This window comes from Ovis aries, chromosome 3 (genome assembly GCF_016772045.2).
Source record: "Ovis aries strain OAR_USU_Benz2616 breed Rambouillet chromosome 3, ARS-UI_Ramb_v3.0, whole genome shotgun sequence".
NCBI classification, from domain to species: Eukaryota; Metazoa; Chordata; class Mammalia; order Artiodactyla; family Bovidae; genus Ovis; species Ovis aries.
In genome coordinates, this window is record NC_056056.1 from 164987127 (window position 1) to 165005068 (window position 17942).

At 38.4% G+C, this 17942-nt stretch overlaps 1 pseudogene; it reads right to left on the reverse strand.

Moving 5' to 3' along the window:
• The window catches only part of LOC114113789 (olfactory receptor 6C1-like), a 71458-nt pseudogene extending 61489 nt beyond the window's left edge, over window positions 1–9969 (reverse strand).
• Window positions 9970–17942: the final 7973 nt, after the last annotated feature.

Genomic DNA, 17942 nt, shown 5'->3' on the forward strand with positions numbered 1-17942 from the left:
GGTTGAAAACAGAAACCCAGGTTTAGGCTTAAGATACATAGTGGAAATAATTCAGTATAATAATGTCAATACCTCTTCAGTTTGGTCTTTTACCGATCTACTCAACTAACTAAAACTATTTCCTACAGTTCTTTCTGATTTTTTTTTTTTTGTAAATTAGTGAAATGTATTTTGTCCCTATTTCCATCACCTCTCTTTTTCTGTCACTCTTCTCCTTTGCCATGTCCTATTCCAATATTAAACTTATCTGATTACATTGAGAACCTGACTTGGACAAAATTATTCAGGTTTAATGTTTCTTCAGATTATAGTTCTGAAAATGGGAAGAGAATAATAAAGCAATATGCAAAATTAGTAAGGGTTCGAGAAAAGGGAGAATGGAAGCAAAGCAGAAAGAGAAGATAATAAAGATGAAGACCTACCATTAAGATTGAATTTCTCTTCAGGTAAGAACTCTATTTACCTCTTGGCTTTTAAACTGATCTGTGGATCAGGGCAACAAATATGTAATTTATCTTTACTGAGGTGAATAAAAAAGAGAAGCTCTAGTAAATTTTACTCTAATGATCTGTGTCTGAGCAAGGTTTTAGACACTTACAGGTATTACTGACTGCCCTGAAAATATGGTAAATCAAAAGTCAAGCCACATCAAATGAAGTTGATTATGTGGCTGAGAATTTTATAAGCTCTTACTAAGTTAAATGTCATGAATCCTCCTAGGTATAAACATGTCATCCCTTGAGAGCAAGCCTCTGCTTTGATGACTTCATTATCAGTTATGCTTCTTTGGTGACTTCACCATCAATAACAGACATTAATTAACCAATTTTTATAGGTCTATGGAGAATTCACTGTTGTACACTGTAAAGGTATAAGACACTTTCCAAGAGAATTGCAGTTTACCAATGTTTTGAGGGATGCTGGGAGGGATTGGGGGCAGGAGGAGAAGGGGACGACAGAGGATGGGATGGCTGGATGGCATCACCCACTCGATGGACATGAGTTTGATTGAACTCTGGGAGTTGGTGATGGACAGGGAGGCCTGGTGTGGTGTGATTCATGGGGTCACAGAGTCGGACATGACTGAGCAACTGAACTGAACTGAACTGAATGTTTTGAGGAAACAGGATGCATGTGTGCATGTAGCAGTGTATAGTGCTCCATGAACTTAAGGGTAAATAAGACTCATGTTTACCATATAGCATTGGAGACTAGCAGAGAAGATTTTTCTGGGGCTTGGGACTGTTGGGGAGATGAACAAGAGAGAATGTTAAAAGACAGGATGGATCCTCAGCTGGGCATTGGAGACAGAGTAGGAAGTAGAATAAAGCCTTTTATGTAGGATAAATAGTGTCAACAAAGCTACAGAAGAATGAAAACTCATGAATTAATAAAAATTTACCAGAGACATTATGAAATATAAAGTTTTCTCCAGGGAATAGCTAAGGCTCTGGGAATTCTGGCATTTTGTATCAAAATATAATTACATCTTCCTAGTATTTACACACATTTTACCAAATCTAATGGATAATTTCTGAGAAAACTAACTGTATTGTAATGGCAATAGCCACTTGAGTCAGAAATATATCTATCATCCCAAGTCAGAATTAAATTGGACCTAGCTTTCCTTTAGCTCTGTAACATTCTATATACACTGGAACTGTGTTTATATATATTATACATATAATAAATACAGAGAAAGTTATTTAATCTTATTTGTATTTACATTAAAAACTGAAAGGAAATTCCCTTTCAAAATCATGATAAAACTTATTTTATTTTATTTTTTTGAACAATAATTTGTCACAAAATTTAATAATTTTCTAAGTAATTTTCCATGTCTTTTAGTTTCTGTAAAGACTGAATTAATTAAAACATAACCTTGAACAAATGAAACATGTATAAACAAGTCATATAACTTCATCCCCTTGCATTCTCCAAAGTAATAGGAATAATCGAATAGAACATCAAAAAGGATAACAGATAAATTCTCCTGATTCCAAGAGAGCCTGCTAAGACCCACATATCACTAGGTAAAGCAAGTTCTATTCTCTTATACCTCAAATCAATAGCTTTTTTTTTTTCACTTTCTTTTTTCTTTTTAGTTTTTTATTTTTTTAATTTTAAAATCTTTAATTCTTACATGTGTTCCCAAACATGAACCCCCCTCCCACCTCCCTCCCCATAACATCTCTCTGGGTCATCCCCATGCACCAGCCCCAAGCATGCTGCATACTGTGTCAGACATAGACTGACGATTCAATTCTTACATGATACTATACATGTTAGAATGCCATTCTACCAAATCATCCCACCCTCTCCCTCTCCCTCTGAGTCCAAAAGTCCATTATACACAGCTGTGTCTTTTTTCCTGTCTTTCATACAGGGTCGTCATTGCCATCTTCCTAAATTCCATATATATGTGTTAGTATACTGTATTGGTGTTTTTCTTTCTGGCTTACTTCACTCTGTATAATCGGCTCCAGTTTCATCCATCTCATCAGAACTGATTCAAATGAATTCTTTTTAACGGCTGAGTAATACTCCATTGTGTATATGTACCACAGCTTTCTCATCCATTCATCTGCTGATGGACATCTAGGTTGCTTCCATGTCCTGGCTATTATAAACAGTGCTGCAATGAACATTGGGGTACGTGTATCTCTTTCAATTCTGGTTTCCTCGGTGTGTATGCCCAGAAGTGGGATTGCTGGGTCATAAGGTAGTTCTATTTGCAATTTTTTAAGGAATCTCCACACTGTTCTCCATAGTGGCTGTACTAGTCTGCATTCCCACCAACAGTGTAGGAGGGTTCCCTTTTCTCCACACCCTCTCCAGCATTTATTGCTTGCAGATTTTTGGATCGCAGCCATTCTGACTGGTGTGAAGTGGTACCTCATTGTGGTTTTGATTTGCACTTCCCTAATAATGAGTGATGTTGAGCATCTTTTCATGTGTTTGTTAGCCATCCGTATGTCTTCTTTGGAGAAATGTCTATTTAGTTCTTTGGCCCATTTTTTGATTGGGTCGTTTATTTTTCTGGAATTGAGCTGCATAAGTTGCTTGTATATTTTTGAGATTAGTTGTTTGTCAGTTGCTTCATTTGCAATTATTTTCTCCCATTCAGAAGGCTGTCTTTTCACCTTGCTTATATTTTGCTTTGTTGTGCAGAAGCTTTTAATCTTAATTAGATCCCATTTGTTTATTTTTGCTTTTATTTCCAGAATTCTGGGAGGTGGATCATAGAGGATCCTGCTGTGATTTATGTCTGAGAGTGTTTTACCTATGTTCTCCTCTAGGAGTTTTATAGTTTCTGATCTTACATTTAGATCTTTAATCCATTTTGAGTTTATTTTTGTGTGCGGTGTTAGAAAGTGATCTAGTTTCATTCTTTTACAAGTGGTTGACCAGTTTTCCCAGCACCACTTGTTAAAGAGATTGTCTTTACTCCACTGTATATTCTTGCCTCCTTTGTCAAAGATAAGGTGTCCATAGGTGTGTGGATTTATCTCTGGGCTGTCTATTTTGTTCCATTGATCTATGTCTGTCTTTGTGCCAGTACCATACTGTCTTGATGACTGTGGCTTTGTAGTAGAGCCTGAAGTCAGGCAAGTTGATTCCTCCAGTTCCATTCTTCTTTCTCAAGATTGCTTTGGCTATTCAAGGTATTTTGTATTTCCATACAAATTGTGAAATTATTTGTTCTAGTTCTGTGAAAAATATAGCTGGTAGCTTGATAGGGATTGCATTGAATTTGTAAATTGCTTTGGGTAGTATATTCATTTTCACTATATTGATTCTTCCGATCCATGAACATGGTATATTTCTCCATCTATTAGTGTCCTCTTTGATTTCTTTCATCAGTGTTTTATAGTTTTCTATATAGAGGTCTTTAGTTTCTTTAGGTAGATATATTCCTAAGCATTTTATTCTTTTCGTTGCAATGGTGAATGGAATTGTTTCCTTAATTTCTTGTTCTACTTTCTCATTATTAGTGTATAGGAATGCAAGGGATTTCTGTGTGTTGATTTTATATCCTGCAAGTTTACTATATTCATTGATGAGCTCTAGTAATTTTCTGGTGGAGTCTTTAGGGTTTTCCATGTAGAGGATCATGTCATCTGCAAAGAGTGAGAGTTTTACTTCTTCTTTTCCAATTTGGATTCCTTTTATTTCTTTTTCTGCTCTGATTGCTGTGGCCAAAACTTCCAGAACTATGTTGAATAGTAGTGGTAAAAGTGGACACCCTTGTCTTGTTCCTGACTTTAGGGGAAATGCTTTCAATTTTTCACCATTGAGGATAATGTTTGCTGTGGTTTTGTCATATATAGCTTTTATTATGTTGAGGTATGTTCCTTCTATTCCTGCTTTCTGGAGAGTTTTTATCATAAATGGATGTTGAATTTTGTCAAAGGCCTTCTCTGCATCTATTGAGATAATCATATGGTTTTTATTTTTCAATTTGTTAATGTGAATTACATTGATTGATTTGCGGATATTGAAGAATCCTTGCATCCCTGGGATAAAGAAAACTTATTTTAAAATGGTGACATTTTAAATCAATTTCAGACCACCTACAATTTAAAAAATAAGAATAATTAAATTTAAATCCATTACCATTAAGCACTCTTAGAATATTTCATGTATTTTCAATAATATGTGGATTTACATATCAGTTTCCAAAATACACTGAAACTTACGAACTGTTACCCTCCAGTTCAGTTCAGTTCAGTCACTTAGTCATGTGCGACTCTTTGCGACCCCATGAATTGCAGCACACCAGGCCTCCCTGTCCATCACCAACTCCCAGAGTCCACCCAAACTCATGTGCATCGAGTCAGTGATGCCATTCAGCCATCTCATGCTCTGTCGTCCCCTTCTCCTCTTGCTCCCAATCCCTCCCAGCATCATAGTCTTTTTCAATGAGTCAACTCTCCACATGAGGTGGCGAAAGTATTGGATTTCAGCCTCAGCATCAATCTGTCCAATGAACACCCAGGACTGGTCTCCTTTAGGATGAGCTGGTTGGATCTCCTTGCAGTCTAAGGGACTCTCAAGAGTCTTCTGCAACACCACAGTTTAAAAGCATCAATTCTTTGGCACTCAACCTTCTTCACAGTCCAACTCTCACATCCATAAATGACCACTGGAAATACCATAGCCTTGAGTAGATGGACCTTTGTTGGCAAAGTAATATCTCTGCTTTTGAATATGCTATCTAAGTTGGCCACAACTTTTCTTCCAAGGAGTAAGCATCTTTTAATTTCATGGCTGCAGTCACCATCTGCAGAGATTTTGGAGGCCAAAAAATAAAGTCTGACACTGTTTCCATTGTTTCCCCATCTATTTTCCATGAAGTGATGGGACCAGATGCCATGATCTTCGTTTTCTGAATGTTGAGCTTTAAGTCAACTTTTTCACTCTCCTGTTTCACTTTCATCAAGAGGCTTTTTAGTTCCTCTTCACTTTCTGCCATAAGGGTGGTTTCATCTGCATATTTGAGGTTATTGATATTTCTCTCGGCAATCTTGATTCCAGCTTGTGCTTCTTCTAGCCCAGTGTTTCTCATAAAGGTAAATAAATAGAATTACGTAGGCAAAAAAAAAAAAAAGTGCTGTTAATGTTCACATTCCTTATATTTCTGTTGAAGAATGAAGCACTCATATTTTTTTTTTCCTTCCATGGAGTCACAGTGAGATAGGCAATTTTTAAAATAAATTTAACACATGTGGACATTTTGTGATTAGCCATTTGTAGCTCAGATCAGCAATTTATAGACTATGCAAATACCTCCTTTATTCTTTATATTCACTATATTTTAAGTTAACAATATAGAGCATAGTACTAAAATTAAACAACTATTTATCCTAGCAAGTGATTATGGCTTTTTTTCCAGGAAATATCCTAAAGAGTAAGCAAATCTCTCCAAGACATTCAGATTCATAGGCATAGTTTTTCTGAGGATCTTTTGTTTGTTAGTAAACAATAAACCAAAGAGATGTCAATATGGATACAGACTTTTTTCTATCTCCTTTAACTACATTCTCAGGAGTTTCTCAACAAAATACACTATGTTGAAGTCATCATGCACTCCTTTTACCTTCATTTTTTATAAATTTATTCATTCCTTCCTTGAATATATATTTGTCATGTGCTTGAAATGTGTCAAGCGTGCTTCTATATAATGGGCATAAAACCGTAATCAAGATACATTAATATAAATGTGAGTATATGAAGGGTTAAGAATTAGGTTCAGAGCACACTTGGAAGATTTTCAGTTTTAATTCAACATGTAAAGATCTGAGAAGTCATCACTCACGTCTGTATTACCAGAAAAAGCAGAAAAAATTAAGATCAATGGCTTTCTCGTACCTATTAGAGAACTGAGGTAGCAAGGCAAACCACCACAGCAAAAAAACAGGAGAAACAGGCCCATATCTAGAGAGAGGGAGCCAAGACCTGCTTATTTGGAGCCAAAGCCATAAGCTGACAGGAATGCTTCAATGCTTCAGATTGATAAATTGTTACACGCTGAATGTCTACAGGGGAATGCCTGTGGGGTAGTCTGAAAAGTGAAAATCTCCTAGAAGCTGTATTCTTAGGCAGCAGGGAAGGATTGCTGTGGGTTTTACTCCTAGGACTCCATCAAATTTTGAGAGTGGAAAGCCAGGAAAGATTCCCTTTTGACTCTAGAATGGAACAGAAATGAGTTATATGAAATGTTACCAGAGCATTTCCCATATATAAAGGCCTACTCTTCACAGCACAATACTTTACCAGAAGACTATCGCACCTGATGAAAAGGCATTTCTCACACTCTAGCCCCCACCACCCTTGTCCTGCCTAAAAGTGGAAAAAAGTTGCATCACCAGAGACACTGTGATGATAATAGCCCTATAAAATAGGCCTAATAAAATCAGATTTCATTATAAAATTGTAGAATGCTTACCCTCTCCCACAGCTTGACACATCAACAGAGCTCTGGTACAACTGAATTGCAGCTGAAAGAGTGCAAGATGCAGACACTTTCTGAAGAGGAGTGCTTAAGAAAACCCCAAATCAACAAAAGATTCACAATGAAGAATGCTAGAGGAATTCAAACCTGCTAGCAACAACTGCTATAGCAACCACTAAATAAAACTTGCTTCTAGCAAGATCAATAGAATACCTCACATTAAAGGCCTATTTACCTTAGTTCCTGTTACTAGACAGATCACTTCCTGCCTTCAACATAAAATTACAAATCATGCCAAAAGGAGGAAAAAACTACAAATGGAAGTGGGAAGGTAAACACCAAAAACAGAATCACAGAACCGATGTTAAAATTAATATGTTAAAGGCTATAATGGAAAATCTAGATAAACAGGAAGAACTCCATGAAAATATAACCAGAGAGAAGAAAACTCTAAAAAAGAATCAAAAGAAAAGGTCAGTATTGAAAAAAGTATAGTGAAAATAGAGCTTCCCAGGTGGCACTAGTGGTAAAGACCCCGCCTGCCAATGCAGGAGACCATGAGACGTGGGTTCAATCCCTGCGTCGAGATCGCCTGCAGGAAGGCATAGCAACCCATGCCAGTACTCTTGCCTGGATTAGAAAAACCTGGCAGGCTATGGTCCAAAGAGTTGCAGACTGAAGCGACTTAACAAACACATACACACATAGTGAAAATAAAGAATGCCTTTTATGAACTCATTAGTAGACTGAACATAGCTGTCGAGACTAGCTCGACAAGCAGGGTTTCCGAAAGTGCGATACCGCAAGAGAATGAGAAACGAGACACAAGAATTCAGAGAAAAGCGAGGATCAGGGGACCAACACCACTCCAAGGTGAAGGTGCTGAAACTGAATCCAAGCCAGCCTGATTATACTTTCAGCCGTGAATGAGAGAATATGCGGGGAGTTAAACTATAACTCATGTGGCCTTCAAGGCCAAAGAACAAAATGATCATTAACCGTTGAGTAATTAGGAAACAGTAATCAAAAACAAATCAGTAACTAAGACTAATATTATCTATAGATTTTCCACCACATACATAAAACATGTGACTCCTAGGCCAGTTGAGAAACAGTCTGGAGTCAGATTTCCGACCCCAGGATCATATCTTGTTTTCAAGATTATAAACTTCCCTCTGGACTTGTTCCAAGAGTCTCATGCCTCATAGCATCCAGTTTATCAATAATTATAAATTTCTTTTACAGCCCTTGCCAGGGCCTGATTTTCTTTTATTCTTCCTGTCTCCTACACATAGCCAAGGAAAAATTTAGCAAGCTTGAAGATAGGTCAATAGAAAATCCCCAAACTGAAACAAAGAGAAAAAGGATAAAAACAAGCAAGCAAAAAAAAAAAAAAAAAAAAAGCCCAGCATCTAAGAACTAATGGGCAATTTCAAAACAGGCAACACATGTTTGACTGGAAAACTAGGAGAACAAAGGAAAAACAGAGCCAGAAAAATATTTGAAGTGACAATGACTGAGAACTTTTCAACATTAATGTCAAACACAAAATCTCAGATCTAGGAATTTAAGACAAGACCAAACAGGATAAACACTTCTCACTTCCTCTACGACCCCCTCCACCAAAACTAACTAATTAAATAAAACTACAACTTAGTCATAACATATTCAAACTGCAAAAAACTGGAGGCAAAGAAAAATCTTGAAAAAAAGCCAGGAAAAAAAAAAAATCTCTAAAGAGAAATTGGATAGGAATTAAAGTTTCTCATCAGAAACTGAAAGCAACAAGAGGGGAGTGAATTACTTGAATTTTTGAAAGTAATACTCAGGTAAAACATCCTTCAAAGGTGAAGAATAAATAAAAGCTTGCTGAGAGAAACTGCCACAGACTGGAATGTTTGTGTCACCTGGTCACAGGGTCAGACAGAACCTAGTGACTGAACAACAACAACAAAATTCATATGTTGAAACCGAATACCAAGTGGAATGACCTTTGAAGTGGGGCTTAAACGTGATGTTTATGTTATAAGGAGAGACCCTCATAAATGGGACTAGTGCCCTTTTAAAGAGGTCCCGGAGAGCATCCTTGATCCATTCTGCCATGTGAGGATATGGTGGAAAGACTATTAAATCTATTAATATGTAGCAGGGACTCCTTGTCCTGTGCTGTGCTCAGTCACATCCAGGTCTTTCCAACGTTATGGGCTGTAGACAACCAGGCTCCTCTGTCCAGGAAATTTTCCAAGCAAGAATACAGGAGTGAACTGTCATTTCCTACTCTGGGATCTTCCTGACCCAGTGATTGAACCTGAGTCTCCTGCATCTCCTGCATTTGCAGGCAGATTCTTTACCTATTGAGCCACCTGGGAAACCCCTTAGACACCAAATCTGCAGCACTTAGATCTTACACTTTTCAGCCTCTAGGATTTTGAGAAATACATGTTTGCTGTTCAAGCCACTCAAATTATAATATTTTGTTACAGCAGCTCAAGTAGGCTAAGAGAAATAAAAACAGAGAATCCATTTGCAACAGACTTGCCCTGTTAAACAAAACTCTTTAGGAAAAAGGCAAATGATATACAGGTCAGAAACTCAGATATACATCAAAAAAAGACTATTGAAGATAAAATAAATGCATAATTACCTTTGACTATTTCAATATTCTTGCCTGGAGAATTCCATGGACAGAGGACTTGGATGGGCTACAACACATGGGGCAGCAAGAGTCTGACACCACTGAGTAATTAATCCTTTCACTTTTCACTTTCATTTTTGCTAACCTGATGAACCTTCTCGGTTCAGTCAGTTCAGTCACTCAGTCGTGTACAACTCTTTGTGACCCCATGAATCGCAGCATGCCAGGCCTCCCTGTCCATCACCAACTCCCGGAGTTCACTCAGATTCATGTCCATCAAGTCAGTGATGCCATCAAGCCATCTCATGCTCTGTCGCCCCCTTCTTCTTCTGCCCCCAATCCCTCCCAGCATCAGAGTCTTTTCCAATGAGTCAGCTCTTCGCATGAGCTGGCCAAAGTACTGGAGTTTCACCTTTAGCATCATTCCTTTCAAAGAAATCCCAGGGTTGATCTCCTTCAGAATGGATTGCTTGGATCTCCTTGCAGTCCAAGGGACTCTCAAGACTCTTCTCCAACACTACACTTCAAAAGCAGCAATTCTTTGGCGCTCAGCCTTCTTCACAGTCCAACTCTCACATCCATACATGACCACAGGAAAAATCATAGCCTTGACTAGACAGACCTTAGTCGGCAAAGTAATGTCTCTGCTTTTGAATATGCTATCTAAGTTGGTCATAACTTTTCTTCCAAGGAGTAAGCCTCTTTTGATTTCATGGCTGCAGTCACCATCTGCAGTGAGTTTGGAGTCCAGAAAAATAAACTCTGACACTGTTTCCCTATCTATTTGCCATGAAGTGACGGGAGATGCCATGATCTTTGTTTTCTGAATGTTGAGCTTTAAGCCAACTTTTTCACTCTCCTCTTTCACTTTCATCAAGAGGCTTTTTAGTTCTCTTTCACTTTCTGCCATAAGGGTGGTGTCATCTGCATATCTGAGGTTATTGATATTTCTCCTGGCAGCTTGATTCCAGCTTGTGTTTCTTCCAGTACAGCATTTCTCATGATGTACTCTGCATATAAGTTAAATAAGCAGGGTGACAATATACAGCCTTGACGTACTCCTTTTCCTATTTGGAACCAGTCTGTTGTTCCATGTCCAGTTCTAACTTTTGCTTCCTGACCTGCATACAGATTTCTCAAGAGGCAGGCCAGGTGTTCTGGTATTCCCATCTCTTTCAGAATTTTCCACAGTTTATTCTGATCCACACAGTCAAAGGCTTTGGCATAGTCATAAAGTAGAACTAGATGAGCTTTCTATGTAGCACCAATTCTATTAGTTGACCTTTAGTAAAGTTAATTACAAATCCAACATCAATATTAAAAGTATGAATGGTAATATTCTGAGATCCAACTTAGATTACCTTCAAATTCCTGTCTGTCTCATTGTTCTCCCTCCTTCACTCCCTATTTTCTGCCTCTTTACTTTAATCATTTCATTTTCCCTCTTCCTTTCCCTTCTTTTATTACTTCCTTTTTTTAAATTTGCTTTATTCAACAATTTTAAGGAGAAACTCTGACAAGATTGTCAGTGAAGTTATAGAAATTTATACAATGCCTTCCCTGAAGCTGACTTAAAGCTCAACATTCAAAAAACTAAGATCATGGCATCTGGTCCCATCACTTCATGACAAATAGATGGGGAAACAGTGGCAACAGTGGCTGACTTTTTCTGGGCTACAAAATCACTGCAGATAGTGACTGAAGCCATGAAATTAAAAGATGCTTACTCCTTGGAAGCAAAGTTATGACCAACCTAGACAGATTAAAAAGCAGAGACATTACTTTGCCAACAAAGGTCCCTCTAGTCAAGCCTACGGTTTTTGCAGTGGTCATGTATGGATGTGAGGGTTGGACTGTGAAGAAAGCTGAGCGCCAAAGAATTGATTCTTTTGAACTGTGGTGTTGGAGAAGACTCTTGAGAGTCCCTTAGACTGCAAGGAGATCCACCAGTCCATCTTAAAGAAGATGAGTCCCAGGTGTTCATTGGAAGGACTGATGTTGAAGCTGAAACTCCAATACTTTGGCCACCTAATGCGAAGAGCTGACTCACTGGAAAAACCCTGATGCTGGGAAAGATTGAGGGCAGGAGGAGAATGGGATGACAGAGGATGAGATGGCTGGATGGCATCACTGACTCGATGGACATGGGTTTGGGTGAACTCCAAGAGTTGGTGATGGACAGGGAGGTATGGCGTGCTGCAAGTCATGGGGTTGCAAAGAGTTGGACACTACTGAGCGACTGAACTGAACGGAACTGAATGGGTAACTTGAACATTTAATAATGTTGAAGAACCAATGGCTTCAAAGTTCCTGCATTTGAAGAACAGCATACATTTACATAATCAAAAGTCAAACTAATCCCAAGTATAATAGAAAACCTAAGCATCTCATGATCCAACTACTAAACACCAAAGATAATGAGAAAATATTTAATGTGGCTAGAAAAGAAAGACTAATTACATACTATGAACACTGGGGAACAACTGCATAAAAAATTTCTAACTTCTTCACAGACACTGGAGGCCAGAAAACAAAAGGTAATCTTTATAGAACTCTGAAAGAAAAAAAACCATTTTCAACCCAGAATTCTGTACAGTGAAACTACCCTTCAAAAATGAATGGGAAATAAAATAAATATTTTCAGATAAATTAAAACAGAGTATTTTCCATTAAAATATTTGCTCTCCAAGAAGCTGTCAACAGTATAAATTATGTATGGGACTTTTCAACAGATCCAAAGTTGGTTTAGAACTGAAGTGTGTAACAGAGACTTGGTAGGGTATGAGAAAGACAAATATTGCAGCAGTTTAAACAAAACAAAACAAAAATTTATTTTTGTCCCTTTTAAATGTTCAGACTGGTAGGATGAAAATATTCAATGAAGTCTTTGAGTTTCTAAGCTAATATCCCTGAAATGCTGTCAGGAAGCTCGATGAGTTCTATTAATATCTTGTTTATTCACCATTCCTACTGTAATTACTCATCATCAATGTGCCAAATAGCTAGCCATTACATCTGCATAACAACAGTGAGATAGGCTAGAGAGGAGGAAAAGGGAGAACACTGTTTATCAAAGAATAATTCCTGGAATTTGCACAAAGTATCTCGATTTACATTCTTCGGACAGAATTTATTCACTGGGCTACAAGTTGCAAGGAACTCTGGCAAGAGACATAAATAAATATTCCCTTAACACAGAAGTACTGGAGAATGTTTAGTTATTAGGAAATATCAATTTAAGACTCAATAAAAAATAACACAAACACTAATGAAAGGAAGCTTTTAGAATAGAAATGGAATTGCATGCAGAACATGATGTCTAGAGAATTAATAATGGTGCATTCAGTATGATGTACAACTCTTTGCTATGACAGGCTAAATTCTTACACTGTCTTACATGGTCACTTTTTATTACCAATGAGAATGATTTTTTTTTCCTTTTTCTGTTTCCAAACCATTATTTATGTATTTAGGATTTCAAAACATGAATGTGTGGGAGGGCAAATATATTAGAGGAATCAAAACTGAATTCTCTGGAGACATAGTTTAAAGTAGCATTAAAAAAGAAAAAATATATATAATTACATTTTTTCAAATATTTAGTGCATGGAGAGAACTCTTGTATAACACATAAATTTGTGATCCTTTGGGAATGGGTTTCTTATATATCATATCCTCATAAGATTTCATCATAATTATTAGTTATTTTCCTTCGGGGCAAAGAAAGTATAAATACTCCATGGGATCAGTTCAGTTCAGTTCAGTTCAGTCGCTCAGTCATGTCTGACTCTTTGCGACCCCATGAATCCCAGCACACCAGGCCTCCCTGTCCATCACCAACTCCCGGAGTTCACTCCGACTCACGTCCATTGAGTCGTTGATGTCATCCAGCCATCTCATCCTCGATCATCCCCTTCTCCTCCTGCCCCCAATCCCTCCCAGCATCGAGTCTTCTCCAATGAGTCAGCTCTTCGCATGAGCTGGCCAAAGTACTGGAGTTTCAGCGTTAGCATCGTTCCTTCCAAAGAAATCCCAGGGTTGATCTCCTTTAGAATGGACTGGTTGCATCTCCTTGCAGCCCAAGGGACTCTCAAGAGTCTTCTCCAACACAGCAGTTCAAAAGCATCAATTCTTTGGTGCTCAGCCTTCTTCACAGTTCAACTCTCACATCCATACATAACTACTGGAAAAACCATAGGCTTGACTAGATGGACCCTAGTCGGCAAAGTAATGTCTCTGCTTTTCAATATGCTATCTAGGTTGGTCATAACTTTTCTTCCAAGGAGTAAGCATCTTTTGATTTCATGGCTGCTGTCACCATCTGCAGTGATTTTGGAGCCCAAAATAATCGTGTCTGACACTGTTTCCACTGTTTTCCCCTCTATTTCCCATGAAGTGATGGGACCTGATGCCATGATCTTTGTTTTCTGAACGTTGAGCTTTAAGCCAACTTTTTCACTCTCCTCTTTTACTTTCATCAAGAGGCCTTTTAGTTCCTCTCCACTTTCTGCATAAGGGTGGTGTCATCTGCATAGCTGAGGTTATTGATATTTCTCCTGGCAATCTTGATTCCAGCTCGTACTTCTTCCAGTCCAGCATTTCTCATGATGTACTCTGCATATAAGTTAAATAAGCAGGGTGACAATATACAGCCTTGACGTACTCCTTTTCCTATTTGGAACCAGTCAGTTGTTCCATGTCCAGTTCTAGCTGTTGCTTCCTGACCTGCATACAGATTTCCCAAGGGGCAGGATAGGTGTTCTGGGATTTCCATCTCTTTCAGAATTGTCCACAGTTTATTGTGATGCACACAGTCAAAGGCTTTGGCATAGTCAAAAAAGCAGAAATAGATGTTTTTCTGGAACTCTCTTGCTTTTTCCATGATCCAGCAGATGTTGGCAATTTGATCTCTGATTCCTCTGCCTTTTCTAAAACCGCTTGAACATCTGGAAGTTCACAGTCCACGTATCGCTGAAGCCTGGCTTGGAGAATTTTGAGCATCACTTTAGTAGCCTGTGAGATGAGTGCAATTGTGCAGTAGTTTGAGCGTTCTTTGGCATTGCCTTTCTTTGAGATTGGAATGAAAACTGACCTTTTCCAGTCCTGTGGCCACTGCTAAGTTTTCCAAATTTGCTGGCATATTGAGTGCAGCACTTTCACAGCATCATCTTTCAGCATTTGAAATAGCTTTACTGGAATTCTATCACCTCCACTAGCTTTGTCATAGTGATGCTTTCTAAGGCCCACTTGACTTCACATTCCAGGATATCTGCTCTAGATGAGTGATCACACCATCGTGATTATCTGTGTTGTGAAGATCCTTTTTGTACAGTTCTTCTGTATGTTCCTGCCATCTCTTCTTAATATCTTCTGCTTCTGTTAGGTCCATACCATTTCTGTCCTTATCGAGCCCATCTTTGCATGACATGTTCCCTTGGTATCTCTAATTTTCTTGAAGAGATCTCTACTCTTTCCCATTCTATTGTTTTCCTCTATTTTTTTTGCATTGATTGCTGAAGAAGGCTTTCTTATCTCTTCTTGTTATTCTTTGGAACTCTGCATTCAGATGCTTATATCTTTCCTTTTCTCCTTGGCTTTTCGCTTCTCTTCTTTTCACAGTTATTTGTAAGGCTTCCCCAGACAGCCATGTTGCTTTTTTGCATTTCTTTTCCATGGGGATGGTCTTGATCCCTGTCCCCTGTACAATGTCACGAGCCCCAATCCGTAGTTCATCAGGCACTCTATCTATCAGATATAGGCCCTTAAATCTATTTCTTACTTCCACTGTATAATCATAAGGGATTTGATTTAGGTCATACCTGAATGGTCTAGCGGTTTTCCCTGTTTTCTTCTATTTCAGTCTGAATTTGGTAATAAGGAGTTCATGATCTGAGCCACAGTCAGCTCCTGGTCTTGTTTATGTTGACTGTATAGAACTTCTCCATCTTTGGCTGCAAAGAATGTAATCAATCTGATTTCGGTGTTGACCATCTGGTGATGTCCATGTGTAGAGTCTTCTCTTGTGTTGTTGGAAGAGGGTGTTTGCTATGACCAGTGCATTATCTTGGCAAAAGTCTATTAGTCTTTGCCCTGCTTCATCCTGCATTCCAAGGCCAAATTTGCCTGTTACTCCAGGTGTTTCTTGACTTTCTACTTTTGCATTCCAGTCCCCTATAATGAAAAGGACATCTTTTTTGGGTGTTAGTTCTAAAAGGTCTTGTAGGTCCTCATAGAACTGTTCAACTTCAGCTTCTTCAGCATTACTGGTTGGGGTATAGAGTTGGATTACCGTGATATTGAATGGTTTGCCTTGGAAACGAACAGAGATCATTCTCTCATTTTTGAGATTGCATCCAAGTACTGCATTTCGGACTCCTTTGTTGACCATGATGGCTACTCCTTTTCTTCTGAGGGATTCCTGCCCACAGTAGTAGATATAATGGTCATCTGAGTTAAATTCACCCATTCCAGTCCATTTTAGTTCTCTGATTCCTAGAATGTCGACGTTCACTCTTGCCATCTCCTGTTTGACCACTTCCAATTTGCCTTGATTCATGGACCTGACATTCCAGTTTCCTATGAAATATTGGTCTTTACAGCTCTTTATTGCTCTTTACTTGCTTCTGTCACCAGTCACATCCACAGCTGGATATTGTTTTTGCTTTGGCTCCAACCCTTCATTGTCTCTGGAGTTATTTCTCCACTGACCTCCAGTAGCATATTGGGCACCTAATGACCTGGGGAGTACCTCTTTCAGTATCATATCATTTTGCCTTTTAATACTGTTCATGGGCTTCTCAAGGCAAGAATACTGAAGTGGTTTGCCATTCCCTTCTACAGTAGACCACAGTCTGTCAGACCTCTCCACCATGACCCACTCATCTTGGGTTGCCCGCAGGCATGGCTTGGTTTCATTGAGTTAGAGAAGGCTGTGGTCCTAGTGTGATTAGATTGACTAGTTTTCTGTGAATATGGTTTCAGTGTGTCTACCCTCTGATGCTCTTACAACCCCTACCATTTACTTGAGTTTCTCTTACCTTGGGCGTGGGGTATCTCTTCACGGCTACTCCAGCAAAGCACAGCCGCTGCTCCTACCTTGGATGAGGGGTATCTCCTCCCACTGCCCTTCCTGACCTTCAATGTGGGATGGCTCCTCTAGGCCCTCTTGAGCCCGCACAGCCACCACTCCTTTGACGTGGGGTTGCCCCTCCCAGCCGCCATGGGATCAAGTGTTGAATAATTTTATATGGCAGAGTAGGTAATACTTAGAAATATATTCAATACATATATAAGCAAATTGTAATGGGCAAATGCAATACACTAGTCAAAAAATCTGAAAATAATCTTTAATTACGAAGTATTTACATTTACAAATTTGCCAAAAATAGATTATAAAAAACAATAAGTCACTGAGGAGTGGAGTGAGATGCACTCAGAGAAGAATAAAATATCAGCATTCTCTGTTCAGTAAGATGATAAAAAAATTAAATATTGAGGCAGAGATGACTTTTTCTGAATAAATATGTATATATCTTCTCTGAAAAACTATTTGAGTTTTTACGTGTTTTTGGCAGACTACTTGAGTCCAAACAGATGAAAAGAATTGATATGTCTAAAAGGTGGCACTAGAGGTAAAGAATCCATGTACCAATGCAGGGGATCCAAGAGACGCAGGCTTGATCCGTGGATCAGGAAGATCCCCTGGAGTAGGAACTGGCAACCTGCTCCAGTATTCTTGCCTGGAAAACTCCATGGACAGGAATGTGGAGGGCTACAGTTCATCTGGCCATAGAGTTGGACATGGCTGAGCACCTGAGCACACAAATAAAATTCAAAAACCATATTTTCTTTCAGATACATTTATTTTATTTTATTTTACTTTATTTCACTTTACAATACTGTATTGGTTTTGCCATACATCAACATGAATCTGCCACAGGTGTACATGACTACTTTTGGTCTATTTTTACCGTATTAACTTGTTTTTACTAAACCTCTTACAGTATGATTTAGGGAAAATGGTAAAAGAAAACATATGGAATACAGTGGTAATTTAGGACTAAAAAAAAGTTTCCTTTAAGACCTATCTGATCTTCACAATGTCTAACACAACTAGACATCATTGCATTCATAGGGCCAGCATCTAATGGTTTTGTAATGTGAGCCTTGTAATTCTTTTACACTGTGTATTAGGATTAGTTGGTGTGTGTGATTATTGAAGTTCAAACAAGAAATGATTTGACACGGTAAAATTCTGATTTAAGTGTTTTATATATACATATGCCTACAATTGTTTCCACTGAATTGTGTCTGACAATGAAGAAAACTTTATAGTAGCTTCCTCTATAATTA